Source organism: Nerophis ophidion, linkage group LG29, assembly GCF_033978795.1.
Source record: "Nerophis ophidion isolate RoL-2023_Sa linkage group LG29, RoL_Noph_v1.0, whole genome shotgun sequence".
In the NCBI taxonomy this organism is placed as follows: Eukaryota; Metazoa; Chordata; class Actinopteri; order Syngnathiformes; family Syngnathidae; genus Nerophis; species Nerophis ophidion.
This window is the reverse complement of record NC_084639.1, coordinates 19,271,779-19,287,241: the sequence shown is the minus strand read 5'-3', so window position 1 is coordinate 19,287,241 and position 15,463 is coordinate 19,271,779.

The following is a 15,463-nucleotide window of genomic DNA, read 5'->3' as shown; positions in this document are numbered from 1 at the left end:
TTCTGATGTGAGGAGCTCCACAACCCGTGACGTCACGCCCACATTGTCTGCTACTTCCGGTAGAGGCAAGGCTTTTTTTATTAGCGACTAAAAGTTGCGAACTTTATCGTCGATGTTCTCTACTAAATCCTTTCAGCAAAAATATGGCAATATCGGGAAATGATGAAGTATGACACATAGAACGGACCTGCTATCCTCATTCCAGTAAGCCTTTAACCAAAATCCACTTAGCCCGAAACCAATTAGCCGTGATTAAGGAGGGATTACAAAAAGTACTTTCCCAACATTCTCTCCGTGCCGGTGACCCCCCCCCGAGCGAGCCCCGACCGCTAGCAGCTAGTGCTAATGCTAATAGCCGCCCGGCGCCGTGTCAGGCGGGCGGGCGGCGAGCTAATACATTTTTAATTGCCAGCGCGATGGTCGGAAAGCGAGCAACCTGCAGCGGCTGATTAAATGCATTTGGCGGCGTGTCGGAGGCCAATCAGTCGTGGTGACAAAGCCTCCGGGGGCCAGGAGTTAATTGCGGGAGGACAATTATAATCCCTCATATTGTAATAGCAGAAAATCATGTCCTCCAGGAGAGCGGGAGATAAATGGACGGCAGGCCGCCCGGGCGCTTTGGGGCCGAACACAACTTGAGCTACGGCGCTAACCGACGCCCACTCGCCGGAACAATCCGTCTGTCCGAGAGCGGCCGTGAATCAGCGGAACGTGTGCGCGATAAGTGGCGTGGGCGTGCCAGCCGGGTGTTCACGTCGGACGCCAGCAGATGGCCGCAGAGTAAATATTACAATATGTCGCCATAAAGCCTTACGTCCACGCCTCGGATTGATTAATTCGCGCCACTTGTTTTCCGTCGCTTTTATCATCATTGAACGTTTTATTCTCTGCTCCACATTTGCATATTTACACTCGCCCATGTTCACCCTCCACCTGTTTATAGATAAATGTCCTTTATTACGCATTTAAAGGCCTACTGAAATGAGATTTTGAAAGATTTGTGGATGAGGAAAGTTAGAGTGAAGAACTAAAAAAAAGGTGAATGCAGTGGGAGCGTTTCAGATGTTATTAGACACGTTTGCGGCTTTGCTCGGTTGGTAGAGTGGCCGTGTGAGCAACTTGAGGGTTGCAGGTTCGATTCCCGCTTGTGCCATCCTAGTTACTGCCGTTGTGTCCTTGGGCAAGACACTTTACCCACCTGCTCCCAGTGCCACCCACACTGGTTTAAATGTAACTTAGATATTGGGTTTCACTATGTAAAGCGCTTTGAGTCACTTGAGAAAAGCGCTATATAAATATAACTCACTTCACTTCACTTCACTTCACATTTACTAGGATAATTCTGGAAAATCCCTTATCTGATTATTGTGTTACTAGTGTTTTAGTGAGATTGTAAAGTCATACCTGAAAGTCGGAGGGGTGTGGTGACCGCCAGTGTCTCTGTTTGAAGATATTTTTGCTGAAAGGATTTAGTAGAGAACATCGACGATAAAGTTCGCACATTTTGGTGGCTAATAAAAAAACCTTGCCTGTACCGGAAGTAGCAGACGATGTGCGCGTGACGTCACGGGTTGTGGAGCTCCTCACATCTGAACATTGTTTACAATCATGGCCACCAGCAGCGAGAGCGATTCGGACAGAGAAAGCGACGATTTCCCCATTAATTTGAGCGAAAATGAAAGATTTGTGGATTAGGAAACATAGAGTGAAGAACTAAAAGAAAAGGTGAGTGCAGTGGGAGCGATTCAGATGTTATTAGACACATTTACTAGGATAATTCTGGAAAATCCCTTATCTGATTATTGTGTTACTAGTGTTTTAGTGAGATTATAAAGTCATACGTGAAAGTCGGAGGGGTGTGGTGACCGCCAGTGTCTCTGTTTGAAGATATTTTTGCTGAAAGGATTTAGAAGAGAACATCGACGATAAAGTTTGCACATTTTATTCGCTAATAAACAAGCCTTGCCTGTACCGGAAGTAGCAGACGATGTGCGCGTGACGTCATGGGTTGCGGAGCTCCTCACATCTGAACATTGTTTACAATCATGGCCACCAGCAGCGAGAGCGATTCGGACAGAGAAAGCGACGATTTCCCCATTAATTTGAGCGAAAATGAAAGATTTGTGGATGAGGAAAGTGAGTACAGATGTTATTAGACACATTTACTAGGATAATTCTGGAAAATCCCTTATCTGCTTATTTTCTTACTAGCTTTATTTTTGTGAGATTATAAAGTCATACCTGAAAGTCGGAGGTGTGTGGTGACCGCCAGTGTCTCTGTTTAAAGCCATGGAGGAGCCAAGAAAGTCGCATCTGCTTCTTTGACGGCTTCTGCAGGAGCACGCAAACTCCGCTCATGTCTCCGGTAAGAGCCGACTTATTACCATAATTTTTCACCGAATCCTGCCGGTTGACATGTGGTAGAGAAACATGTTCGCTTGACCGCTCTGTTCTTTAGTAAAGCTTCACAACAAACAACAAAAAAGCAGCTGTGTTTTGGTTGCTAAAGGCAGCTGCAATCCACCAACATCTTTCTTCTTTGACGTCTCCATTATTAATTGAACAAATTGCAAAAAATTCAGCATTAATATGTATGTATACAATTTTACAGGTTTTATTATGTTTACTTTGTCCTTGTGGGCGTGGTCTGGTGACCCCCTGGTGCAGGTGTGATAGTTTTAACTCACCTGGCTCCTCTGCTGCATTCCAGCCTGTTCTTCTTCCCCATCAGTTTTTTTTCTTCATGCAAACTCAGCAGAAGTGATGAAAAAGGTGTGATTTTATAATTGTGCGGTTTGTTTTTGTTTTGTTTTTTTCTCGAGCTGCTGACGATTTTGAGCCTGGGGCGCCAACAGGTTGAGGCGCTAAAAGTGCCAGCACCTGACTGATGTGAATATTACCTGCTAACACACTCGTTAACTTTACGACTGAGGCGCTAGCGTTCCACTCTCCAGGATTTTGTTGCTTCTTTTTTTTTTTTTAGTGCTTTCCCAGCTTAAAATGTTTGAAAGACATCAGCTTCTTCGGGAAGTTGCTGCAAATCTTCTGATGCTTGGAGGGTTTTTTCTTGTCAATAACATGAAATTGCTATCATTGTGTGAAATGCTCCTTTAAAATCGGACCTAAAAAAGCACAGGGTGTCAACCAAAAGTGCAAAACAAATATTCTGTTGATGTTTTACTCTTTTTATAAGTAGACACTCGATCAGGGGTGTACCAACATATATATATATATATATATATATATATATATATATATATATATATATATATATATATATACATATATATATATATATATATATATATATATATATATATATATATATATATATATATATATACATATATAGTCCTTCACTCTAACTTTCTTCATCCACAAATCATTCATCCTCGCTCAAATTAATGGGGAAATCGTCGCTTTCTTGGTCCGAATCGCTCTAGCTGCTGGTGGCCATGATTGTAAACAATGTTCAGATGTGAGGAGCTCCACAACCCGTGACGTCACGCCCACATCGTCTGCTACTTCCGGTACAGGCAAGGCTTTTTTATTAGCGAACAAAATGTGCCAACTTTATCGTCGATGTTCTCTACTAAATCCTTTCAGCAAAAATATCTTCGAACAGAGACACTGGCGGTCACCACACCCCTCTGACTTTCAGGTATGACTTTACAATCTCACTAAAACACTAGTAACACAATAATCAGATAAGGGATTTGCCAGAATTATCCTAGTAAATGTGTCTAATAACATCTGAATTGCTCCCACTGCACTCGCCATTTTTTTTTAGTTCTTCACTCTTACATGCCTCATCAACGAATCTTTCATTTTCGCTCAAATTGATGGCGAAATCGTCGCTTTCTCGGTCCGAATCGCTCTAGCTGCTGGTGGCCATGATTGTAAACAATGTTCAGATGTGAGGAGCTCCACAACCCGTGACTTCACGTGCATATCGTCTGCTACTTCCGGTACAGGCAAGGCTTTTTTATTAGCGACCAAAATGTGCCAACTTTATCGTCGATGTTCTCTACTAAATAATTTCAGCAAAAATATCTTCAAATAGAGACACTGGCGGTCACCACACCCCTCCGACTTTCAGGTATGACTATACAATCTCACTAAAACACTAGTAACACAATAATCAGATAAGGGATTTACCAGAATTATCCTAGTAAATGTGTCTAATAACATCTGATTCGCTCCCACTGCACTCGCCATTTTTTTTTAGTTCTTCACTCTTACATTCCTCATCCACAAATCTTTCATCCTCGCTCAAATTAATGCGGAAATCGTCGCTTTCTCGGTCCGAATCGCTCTCGCTGCTGGTGGCCATGATTGTAAACAATGTTCAGAAATGAGGAGCTCCACAACCCGTGACGTCACGCGCACATCGTCTGCTACTTCCGGTACAGGCAAGGCTTCTTTATTAGCGACCAAAATGTGCGAACTTTATCCTCGATGTTCTCTACTAAATCCTTTCAGCAAAAATATCTTCAAATAGAGACACTGGCGGTCACCACACCCCTCTGATTTTCAGGTATGACTTTACAATCTCACTAAAACACTAGTAACACAATAAGCAGATAAGGGATTTGCCAGAATTATCCTCGGAAATGTGTCTAATAACATCTGAATCGCTCCCACTGCACTCGCCATTTTTTTTTAGTTCTTCACTCTTACATTCCTCATCAACGAATCTTTCATTTTCGCTCAAATTGATGGCGAAATCGTCGCTTTCTCGGTCCGAGTTGCTCTAGCTGCTGGTGGCCATGATTGTAAACAATCTTCAGATGTGAGGCTTTCCGCAACCCGTGACATCACGCGCACATCGTCTGCTACTTCCGGTACAGGCAAGGCTTTTTTATTAGTGACCAGAATGTGCCAACTTTATCGCCGATGTTCTCTACTAAATCCTTTCAGCAAAAATATCTTCAAACAGAGACACTGGCGGTCACCACACCCTTCTGACTTTCAGGTATGACTTTACAATCTCACTAAAACACTAGTAACACAATAATCAGATAAGGGATTTGCCAGAATTATCCTCGTAAATGTGTCTAATAACATCTGAATTGCTCCCACTGCACTCGCCTTTTCTTTTAGTTCATCACTCTAACTTTCCTCATTCACAAATATTTAATTTTCGCTCAAATTAATAGGGAAATTGTCGCTTTCTCGGTACGAATAGCTCTAGCTGCTGGTGGCCATGATTGTAAACAATGTTCAGATGTGAGGAGCTCCACAACCTGTGACGTCACGCGCACATCGTCTGCTACTTCCGGTACAGGCAAGGCTTTTTTTATTAGCGACTAAAAGTTGTGAAATTTATCATCGATGTTCTCTACTAAATCCGTTCAGCAAAAATATCTTCAAACAGAGACACTGGCGGTCACCACACCCCTCCGACTTTCAGGTATGACTTTACAATCTCACTAAAACACTAGTAACACAATAATCAGATAAGGAATTTTCCAGAATTATCCTAGTAAATGTGTCTAATAACATCTGAATCGCTCCCACTGCACTCACCTTTTCTTTTAGTTCTTCACTCTATCTTTCCTCATCCACAAATCTTTCATTTTCGAGTTTCAAACAATAATAATAATACAAAATATCAATTGCATATCAAATAAAATTTAAATAAAAATTGAATGCCTCTTTTCGGCGGTGGGGTTGAGGTGGACGGGGTTTGGTGATATATTGTAGCTGCAAGGCGTTCCGGGTATTTGTTCTGTTGTGTTACGGTGCGGATGTTCTCCCGAAATGTGTCATTCTTGTTTGGCGCGGGTTCACAGTGTGGCGCATATTTGTGACACTGTTAGCGTTTTTTATACGGCCACCTTCAGTGTGACCTGCATGGCTGTTGCCCAAGCCCATACCCTTGAACTATATAATTTGCCTGAGAGGCTGGACAGGACTAAATAAACAAACCAACAAAAAACTAAACGGCCTTCCCTCCTGCCTCCAATGACGTCTTGCACCTTTTTTTGTGAGGACCAATCATCCCCTCGAAACCCCCTCACCACGTCCCCTCGGATTCTTACCCGTCCTTGTCTTTCCTCCTCCTCCTACTTCGGCAGCCTCCACCTCACTTGCACCCTCAAAAAAAAACAAAATCGTCCCTCTCTCCGTCCACCGGCGGCCTCTTTCTTGCGACTTCCAGAAGGAGACGCGGCTTTTTTAACACGTCGGTGTAAATTGTCAGGCAGGGGGGAGCAGGTTCCCGCTTTCCGACCGAGCGTGACGCTCATTTAGGGCGAGGGGGAAGGATAATTGGACAAGGTGTTCATGTAAATGCCGGGCGGCCGCCGACAGCGAGGTGGGATCTGTGCATCCGAGCAGGTGACAGCTGGAGCGCCTCCACTCCTCCTGACTAACGCCAGGGCCAAAGACGGCGGATTCGGAGAAACGACGCGGCAATTAGACGGCCGGAAACAAAACAGGACGGGACGAGAAGGGATTTGGTCGGGGGTTGGTCGTCGAGGAAACGCAACCTGACGCTTCATTAAAGGCCTACTGAAAGCCACAACTAGCGTTGCACACACACACAGCTAAAAGTGGTCAGCTTTAACGGCATAATTACACAGTATTCCGGACGTCTGTGTGGCTGAATCTTTTGCAGTTTGTTCAATTAATATTGGAGGAGTCAAAGAAGAAAGACGTAGGTGGAAAGCTTTAGCCTTTAGCCACACAAACACAAGGTGATTGTTGTTTAAAATTCCCGGAGGTGAAATGTTTGATTGATTGATGCTTTTATTAGTAGATTGCACAGTCCAGTACATATTCCGTACAATTGACCACTAAATGGTAACACCCCAATAAGTTTTTCAACTTGTTTAAGTCGGGGTCCACGTTAATCAGTTATATCAACGTAATACAGTCATCACACAAGTTAATCATCATAGTATGTACTTTGAATTATTTAAAATTTACTACGCATCAGATGTCAAATGTCAAGCAACAAGTTTCGGTGAGAAAATTGTGGTTAAAAATTTGCTTCTTACCGGAGAAAAGCCCGAGCTTGTGCCGTCGACTTCCCTGAGACACTGGCGTCAAGACACCCTTTCCGACTATCAGGTATTATTAAACTCACTAAAACACTAGCAACACAATAGAAAGATAAGGGATTTCCCAGAATTATCCTAGTAAATGTGTCTAAAAACATCGGAATCCGTCCCAATGCAAATTGTTATTTTTTTAACTCGTTCATGTAGAACTTGGGGTAGGGAACCTAAGGCTTTCGAGCCATATGTGTATCTGGCTCTCGGATAAATCTTAGCTGACATCGCTTAACACGATAAGTGAGGAATAATCCCGCTGGAATTGAACAGTGTTAAAAATAACGTTCAAATAATAAAACATTCTCATGCGTTTTAAATCATCCATCCGTTTTCTACCGCACCTGTTCAAGGTTGCGGGCGGCTCAGCCTACCCCAACTGCCCTTTGGGGTACGGGAGAGTTGCAGGAAGTATTTAATTTATTATTGGTTAGCTTCAGATTAACAATGTTATTATTAGTCGTACTTAAAAATGCACGTATTGTATTCAGTGTTCTAAAATATTATATGGCTCTTACGGAAATACATTTTACAATATTTGGAATTCATGGCTCTCTCAGCCAAAAAAGTTCCCGATAAAGTTGCAAACTTTATCATCGATGTTCTCTATTAAATCCTTTCAGCAAAAATATGGCAATATGGCGAAATGATCAAGTATGACACATAGAATGGACCTGCTATCCCCGTTTGAATAAGTAGGCCTTTAAATAATTCCAGAGTATTCTGGACTCTTTGTTGTTTAATCTTTCGCAATTTGTTGAATGAACAATGGAGACGTCAAAGAAGAACGCTGTAGGTGGGAAGTGGTGTATTGCGGCCGCCTTTGGCAACACAAACACAGCCGGTGTTTCATTTTTTTCCACTCCCGAAAGATGAGGGTGAAGCTTTACATCAAGCGAACGCTCTTGGATTGGACCACATCGCGATCAGTTGCTGTCACGGCGCACGTATTGGAGTTTTGTGCTGGGTTTCGTGAATGGTTGGTAGCTGTTATTTCTCAGGTTGAAAGGAAGTCAAGTCACGTCTACGTCACTTTCAACCGAAAAGAATACCGACCGGAATTAATAAAAGGCTATCGATGCTGTCATCTAGCAAAGCCGAATTCGACCAAAGCAACCCCCCCGGTACCAGAGAGCACTTGATGAAAGCGGTTACAACTTCACCCTCACCTATGAACCCACTCCAGGAATCCAACCAAAAAAAAGAGCAGAAAACGAAAAAACACCATCCGGTAAAACCCACCATTCAGCAAAAACGTCTCAACCAATATCGGCCACAAGTTCCTCACTTTGATCGACAAACACTTCCCCAAAGGCAACACCCGAAGAAAAATATTCAACAAGAACAACATTAAATTGAGCTCCAGCTGTATGAATAACATACAACAAATCATTTCAAACCACAACAAAGCAATTGCAAAAGGACTGCCCACCCCCAGACTAAACGACTCTGGAACCAATAAGGAATGTAACTGTCGCAAGAAACCTGATTGCCCTCTCAACGGGGGGTGCTGACAAACATCAGTCGTTCACCAAGCAATTAACACAACCGAAAGAGCGTTTAAAACCAGATGGAATAATCACAACGCCTCCTTTAGAAACCAGACTCTGCGGAATTCTACAGAACTCAGCAGGCACATCTTGGAACCTCAAAGACAATAATGTTGAATACTCAATAACATAGCAAATTCTTGCATCCGGCACACCTTACGACAGTGGTAACAAAAAATGCAACCTATGCTTGAAAGAGAAACGGTTTATTATATATCATCCAGACCTGCCATCCCTCAACAAGCGCTGTGAAATCATTTCAGCATGCCGCCACAGACCGAAACACCTCCTAGGTAACACATGAGCCAATCACCACGCCCCTACGCCTGCCTTAGCCCACCCACTCTGTGCCCTATATAAACTATTCTAATGGAATCCTTCCATTAAAATCTCCTGATGATTGAGGGAACCCCTCATGAAACAGTTCTGTAGAGATAAAGTAGTCTTGTGATTTTTCCCACACATACATATATATATATATATACATATATATATATATATATATATATATATATATATATATATATATAATTTTATTTGGTGCCCTGGCAGCACATCCACATGTGGATTGTTCTTCAGGAGAAGGTCCAGATGTTGGCCATCTCCAACTGAACAAGCAGACTGTCAGCACGTCTGTAAGTTTGAAACCACACAGCAGCTGCTTGTTCGTCACAAATAATTGCACTGAAGCGAACACTTGAGCTCGTACGGCGTGTGTGTGTGTGTGTGTGTGTGTGTGTGTGTGTGTGTGTGTGCGTGTGCGTGTGTTTGTATTTCTACCCTTCTTGAGACGTGAAGAAGGAAAAAGTGTTTTCCACACATTGCATCTAATACACAATGTCTCATTTGTGGTGATATCCATCAAAATGAGGGTGCTCCCGAAAAATGAGGGATTTCTCACATTGACTGTGTGTCGCTTTTAAAAGTGCTCCCCTCTGGTCGACATATGAAATAACAAGTGTGTGTAAGACGTTGAAATGCGCCACCTTTGGCCAGAATTCATAATAAAAAAAATATATATATATATATTTATATAGCGACATAATGTAATGATTAAATGTAAATAATGAAGATTAAAAAACTATTAACAATAAAAATAAAATGAACTAAAAGCAGTGTCAAAATGTCCAGATTTTTTTTTTAAATAAAATTGACAACAATTTATTTTGTTTCTGTCATATATTGCAATATTTTCTTGTAAAATGTTTACTTTTTGATGTCAAATGATTACTTTTTTGATGCAAAATGGTGACATTTGTTATATGAAATTGTATCACAATATTGGTAAATTTTGTGTAAAATAGTGACTTTTTTGGGGAAAAAAAATATGACTTTTGTTATCATTTTGCCAAGTAAAATTTAGATTATTATTAGAAAATTGCCAAAATGTTAGTTTTCTTGTAAAGTTGTGACTTTTTTAGAGTAAAATGACAATGATTTTATTAAATTTAAGCTTTTCTTGTAAAATTGTGACCGTCATTGAGTAAAATTCCAAATTTTATCATAATATTGCACAAATGTTCAGTGTTTCTTGTAAAATTTCGACTTGCGTTGAGTAAAATTATGACTTTTATTATAATACTGCCAAAATTCCCAAATGTTCTTGAGAAAAAAATGTCATATTCTTTCTGTTTTTGTAATATTGCAAAACTTTCACATAAAATTAATACTTTTTAATGTGAAAATATTATTTTTTACGGGCTTCACGGTGGCAGAGGGGTTAGTGCGTCTGCCTCACAATACGAAGGTCCTGCAGTCCTGGGTTCAAATCCAGGCTCGGGATCTTTCTGTGTGGAGTTTGCATGTTCTCCCCGTGAATGCGTGGGTTCCCTCCGGGTACTCCGGCTTCCTCCCACTTCCAAAGACATGCACCTGGGGATAGGTTGATTGGCAACACTAAATTGGCCCTAGTGCGTGAATGTGAGTGTGAATGTTGTCTGTCTATCTGTGTTGGCCCTGCGATGAGGTGGCGACTTGTCCAGGGTATACCCCGCCTTCCGCCCGATTGTAGCTGAGATAGGCGCCAGCGCCCCCCGCGACCCCGAAAGGGAATAAGCGGTAGAAAATGGATGGGATGGATGGATTATTTTTTACTAAAAAGTGGTGACATATGTCATATAAAACTATTACTTTCATCACAATATTGCCAATGTTTTGGTATTCTTGTAAAATAGTGACATTTTTTCAGAAGAATTATGACTTTTGTCATCATTTTGCCAAGTAAAAATTCCGATTTTTATTACAACATTGCCAAAGTCGTAAAGTTTTCTTATAAAATTGTGACTTTTGTCGAGTAAAATTTCAACACTTTACATAAAAGTGCCAAAATGTTAAGCTTTTCTTGTAAAATTGCGACTGCTATTGAGTAAAATTCCAACATTTATCATAATATTACGCAAATGTTCAGTTTTTCTTGTAAAATTTTGTCTTGCATTGAGTAAAATTACGACTTTATTTATAATACTGCCAACATCCAAGTTTTTCTCATAAAATTGGGAACAATTTCTCATATTCTTTCTATTTCTGTAAAATTGTAATATTTTCACATAAAAATATTACATTTTTGATGCAAAAATATAACTTTTTTCTAAAAAGTGGTGACATATGTCATATAAAAGTATTACTTTTATCACAATATTGCCGATGTTTTTGTTGTTCTTGTAAAATAATGACTTTTGTTTGAGAAAAAATTATGACTTTTTTCATCATTTTGTTAAATAAAATTCCGATAATTTTTTTACAAAATAACCAAAATCGTAAAGTTTTCTTAGAAATTATGTCTTTTGTTGAGTAAAATTCCCACTCTTTTCATAAAATTGCAAAAATGCATGCTTTTTTTGTAAAATTTTGACCGTCATTGAGTAAAATTCCAACTTTTATCATAATATTGCACACATGTTCAGTTTTTCTAGTAAAATTTCGACTTGTGCTGAGTAAAATGATGACTTTTATTATAATACTGCAAACATTCCAAGTTTTTCTTATAAAAGTGGGAACAATTTCTCATATTCTTTCCGTTTCTGTAATATTGCAATATATTTTTGCGTAAAATTGTTACATTTTTCATGTAAAAATATCACTTTTTACTAAAATTATGACTTCTGTCATCATTTTTCCGAGTAAAATTCCAATCATTATTACAACATTTCCAAAATTGTAAAATTTTCAAATAAAATTGTGTCTTTTGTGGAGTAAAATTCCGACTATTTTCATAAAATTGCATAAAATGTTTGCTTTTCTTGTAAATTGTGACCGTCATTGAGTAAAATTCCAACTTTTATCCAAATATTGCACAAATGTTCAGATTTCTTGTAAAATTTCGACTTGCGTTGAGTAAAATGATGACTTTTATTATAATACTCCCAACATTCCCAGTTTTTCTCATAAAATTGTGAACAATTTCTCATGTTCTTTCCGTTTCTGAAATATTGCAATATTTTCGCATAAAATTGTTACTTTTTAATGTAAAATGATCACTTTTTACTAAAAATGGTTACATTTGTCATGTACATTTCTGACTAATATCACAATATTGCCAATTTTTGAATTTATTCTTGTAAAACACTAACTTTTTTGAGTAAAATTCCGATTATTATTACATTGCCAAAATTGTAAAGTTTTCTTATAAAATTGTGTCTTTTGTGGAGTAAAATTCCGACTCTTTTAATAAAATTGCATACAATTTATGCTTTTCTTGTAAAATTATGTTGTCATTGAGTAAAATTCCAACTTTTATCATAATATTGCACACATGATCAGTTTTTCTTGTAAAATGTTGACTTGCGTTGAGTAAAATGATGACGTTTTTTATAATACTGCCAACATTCCAAGTTTTTCTTATAAAATTGGGAACAATTTCTCATATTCTTTACGCTTCTGTAATATTGCAATATTTTCGCATAAAATTTTAACATTTTTAATGTAAAAATATCACATTTTACTAAAAATGATGACTACTGTCATCATTTTTCCGAGTAAAATTCCGATTATTATTACAACATTGCCAAAATTTTTAAGTTTTCCTACAAAATTGTGACTTTTGTTGAGTAAAATTCCGACTCTTTTCATAAAATTGCATAAAACGTATGCTTTTCTTGTAAAATTGTGACCGTCATTGAGTAAAATTCAAACTTTTATCATAATATTGCACACATGTTCCGTTTTTCTTGTAAAATTCCAACTCATTTTTCACAACAAGTTTATTTTACACTTGCACAGTATGTATGTATATTTCATGTCGTAAACAAACTGCTCCTAAAGCGGGAGGCCCTTTTTCCTCAGGTCTTAAGAAGGTAAGAAGTACACAAATGTGTGTGTTTGTAAGTGTGTGTGTGTGTAAGTGTGTGTGTGTGTGTAAGTGTGTGTGTGTGTTGCCGCGGGGAGTTGATCTTCATCTCCTCCTCCTCCTCCTCCTCCTCCCCGAGGAGCGAAGGCATTAACACGTGTGTTTAGTCTTCCTGGAGGAAGTGTTTCATTTCAGGCCGCGACGTTCCCGCCTCCTCGGCTGCCAACTGGAAAGCGTTTAAGTGCACCTGCCGTGATCGTTTTGTCTCCGCTCTCCTGAGGACGTCTTCCTCTTTTTTTTGGCAGACAATCTTCTCCTGCTCGCCGGCGTATGTTGAGACTTGTAGAAGAAGGCTGACATTGTCGTACTGAGGGAGGATAAGGAGGGTACAGATGGAGGGGGGGCGGGGGGGGGGGGGGGGGGGGGGGGGTGAGCGTCGAATCGTCACGGCAACCTGCATGTAAAACATCCAAAATGAAAACAATGGCGGATTAGAGCGAGAAGATGAAATGCTGGCAGAGAAGTTGGTTTCCTCAGAAATAGACTTGTTTCGATATCGATATCGCTCCTCTTGTTATTGGTACTTGGTACTGGACTGCGTGGGACTGGTGTCAGTCAAAGTACTGGACTGCTTGGGACTGGTGTCAATCAAAGTACTGGACTGCGTGAGACTGGTGTCAATCAAAGTACTGGACTGCGTGGGACTGGTGTCAGTCAAAGTACTGGACTGCGTGGGACTGGTGTCAAACAAAGTACCAGACTGCATGGGACTGGTGTCAATCAAAGTACTGGACTGCTTGGGACTGGTGTCAATCAAAGTACTGGACTGCGTGGGACTGGTGTCAATCAAAGTACTGGACTGCATGGGACTGGTGTCAATCAAAGTACTGGACTGCATGGGACTGGTGTCAATCAAAGTACTGGACTGCATGGGACTGGTGTCAGTCAAAGTACTGGACTGCGTGGGACTGGTGTCAAACAAAGTACCAGACTGCATGGGACTGGTGTCAATCAAAGTACTGGACTGCTTGGGACTGGTGTCAATCAAAGTACTGGACTGCGTGGGACTGGTGTCAATCAAAGTACTGGACTGCATGGGACTGGTGTCAATCAAAGTACTGGACTGCATGGGACTGGTGTCAGTCAAAGTACTGGACTGCGTGGGACTGGTGTCAAACAAAGTACCAGACTGCATGGGACTGGTGTCAATCAAAGTACTGGACTGCGTGAGACTGGTGTCAATCAAAGTACTGGACTGCGTGGGACTGGTGTCAATCAAAGTACTGGACTGCATGGGACTGGTGTCAATCAAAGTACTGGACTGCATGGGACTGGTGTCAGTCGAAGTACCGGACTGCGTGGGACTGGTACTGGGCCTGCATGGGACTGGTGTCAATCAAAGTACCGGACTGCGTGGGACTGGTACTGGCCTGCATGGGACTGGTGTCAATCAAAGTACCGGACTGCGTGGGACTGGTACTGGCCTGCATGGGACTGGTGTCAATCAAAGTACCGGACTGCGTGGGACTGGTACTGGCCTGCATGGGACTGGTGTCAATCAAAGGACCGGCTTGCATGGGACTGGTGTCAATCAAAGTACCGGACTGCATGGGACTGGTGTCAATCAAAGTACTGGACTGCGTGAGACTGGTGTCAATCAAAGTACTGGACTGCGTGGGACTGGTGTCAATCAAAGTACTGGACTGCATGGGACTGGTGTCAATCAAAGTACTGGACTGCATGGGACTGGTGTCAGTCGAAGTACCGGACTGCGTGGGACTGGTACTGGCCTGCATGGGACTGGTGTCAATCAAAGTACCGGACTGCGTGGGACTGGTGTCAGTCAAAGTACCGGACTGCGTGGGACTGGTACTGGCCTGCATGGGACTGGTGTCAATCAAAGTACCGGACTGCGTGGGACTGGTACTGGCCTGCATGGGACTGGTGTCAATCAAAGTACCGGACTGCGTGGGACTGGTACTGGCCTGCATGGGACTGGTGTCAATCAAAGGACCGGCTTGCATAGGACTGGTGTCAATCAAAGTACCAGACTGCCTGGGACTGGTGTCAATCAAAGTACTGGACTGCGTGGGACCGGTGTCAGTCAAAGTACCGGACTGCGTGGGACTGGTACTGGCCTGCATGGGACTGGTGTCAATCAAAAGACCGGCTTGCATGGGACTGGTGTCAATCAAAGTAACGGACTGCATGGGACTGGTGTCAGTCAAAGTACCGGAATGCGTGGGACTGGTGTCAAACAAAGTACCAGACTGCATAGGACTGGTGTCAATCAAAGTACCGGACTGCGTAGGACTGGTACTGGCCTGCGTGTGACTTTTGTCAATCAAAGTAACGGACTGCATGGGACTGGTGTCAGTCAAAGTACTAGACTGTGTGGGTGGGACTGGTGTCAATCAAAGTACTGGACTTCATTGGACTGGTGTTCCACAGGAGGCCGCACAGTAAAATAATCTTTGATTGACACCAGTCCCAGGCAGGCCGGTACCAGTCCCACGCAGTCCGGTACTTTGATTGACACCAGTCCCACGCAGTCCGGTACTTTGACTGAC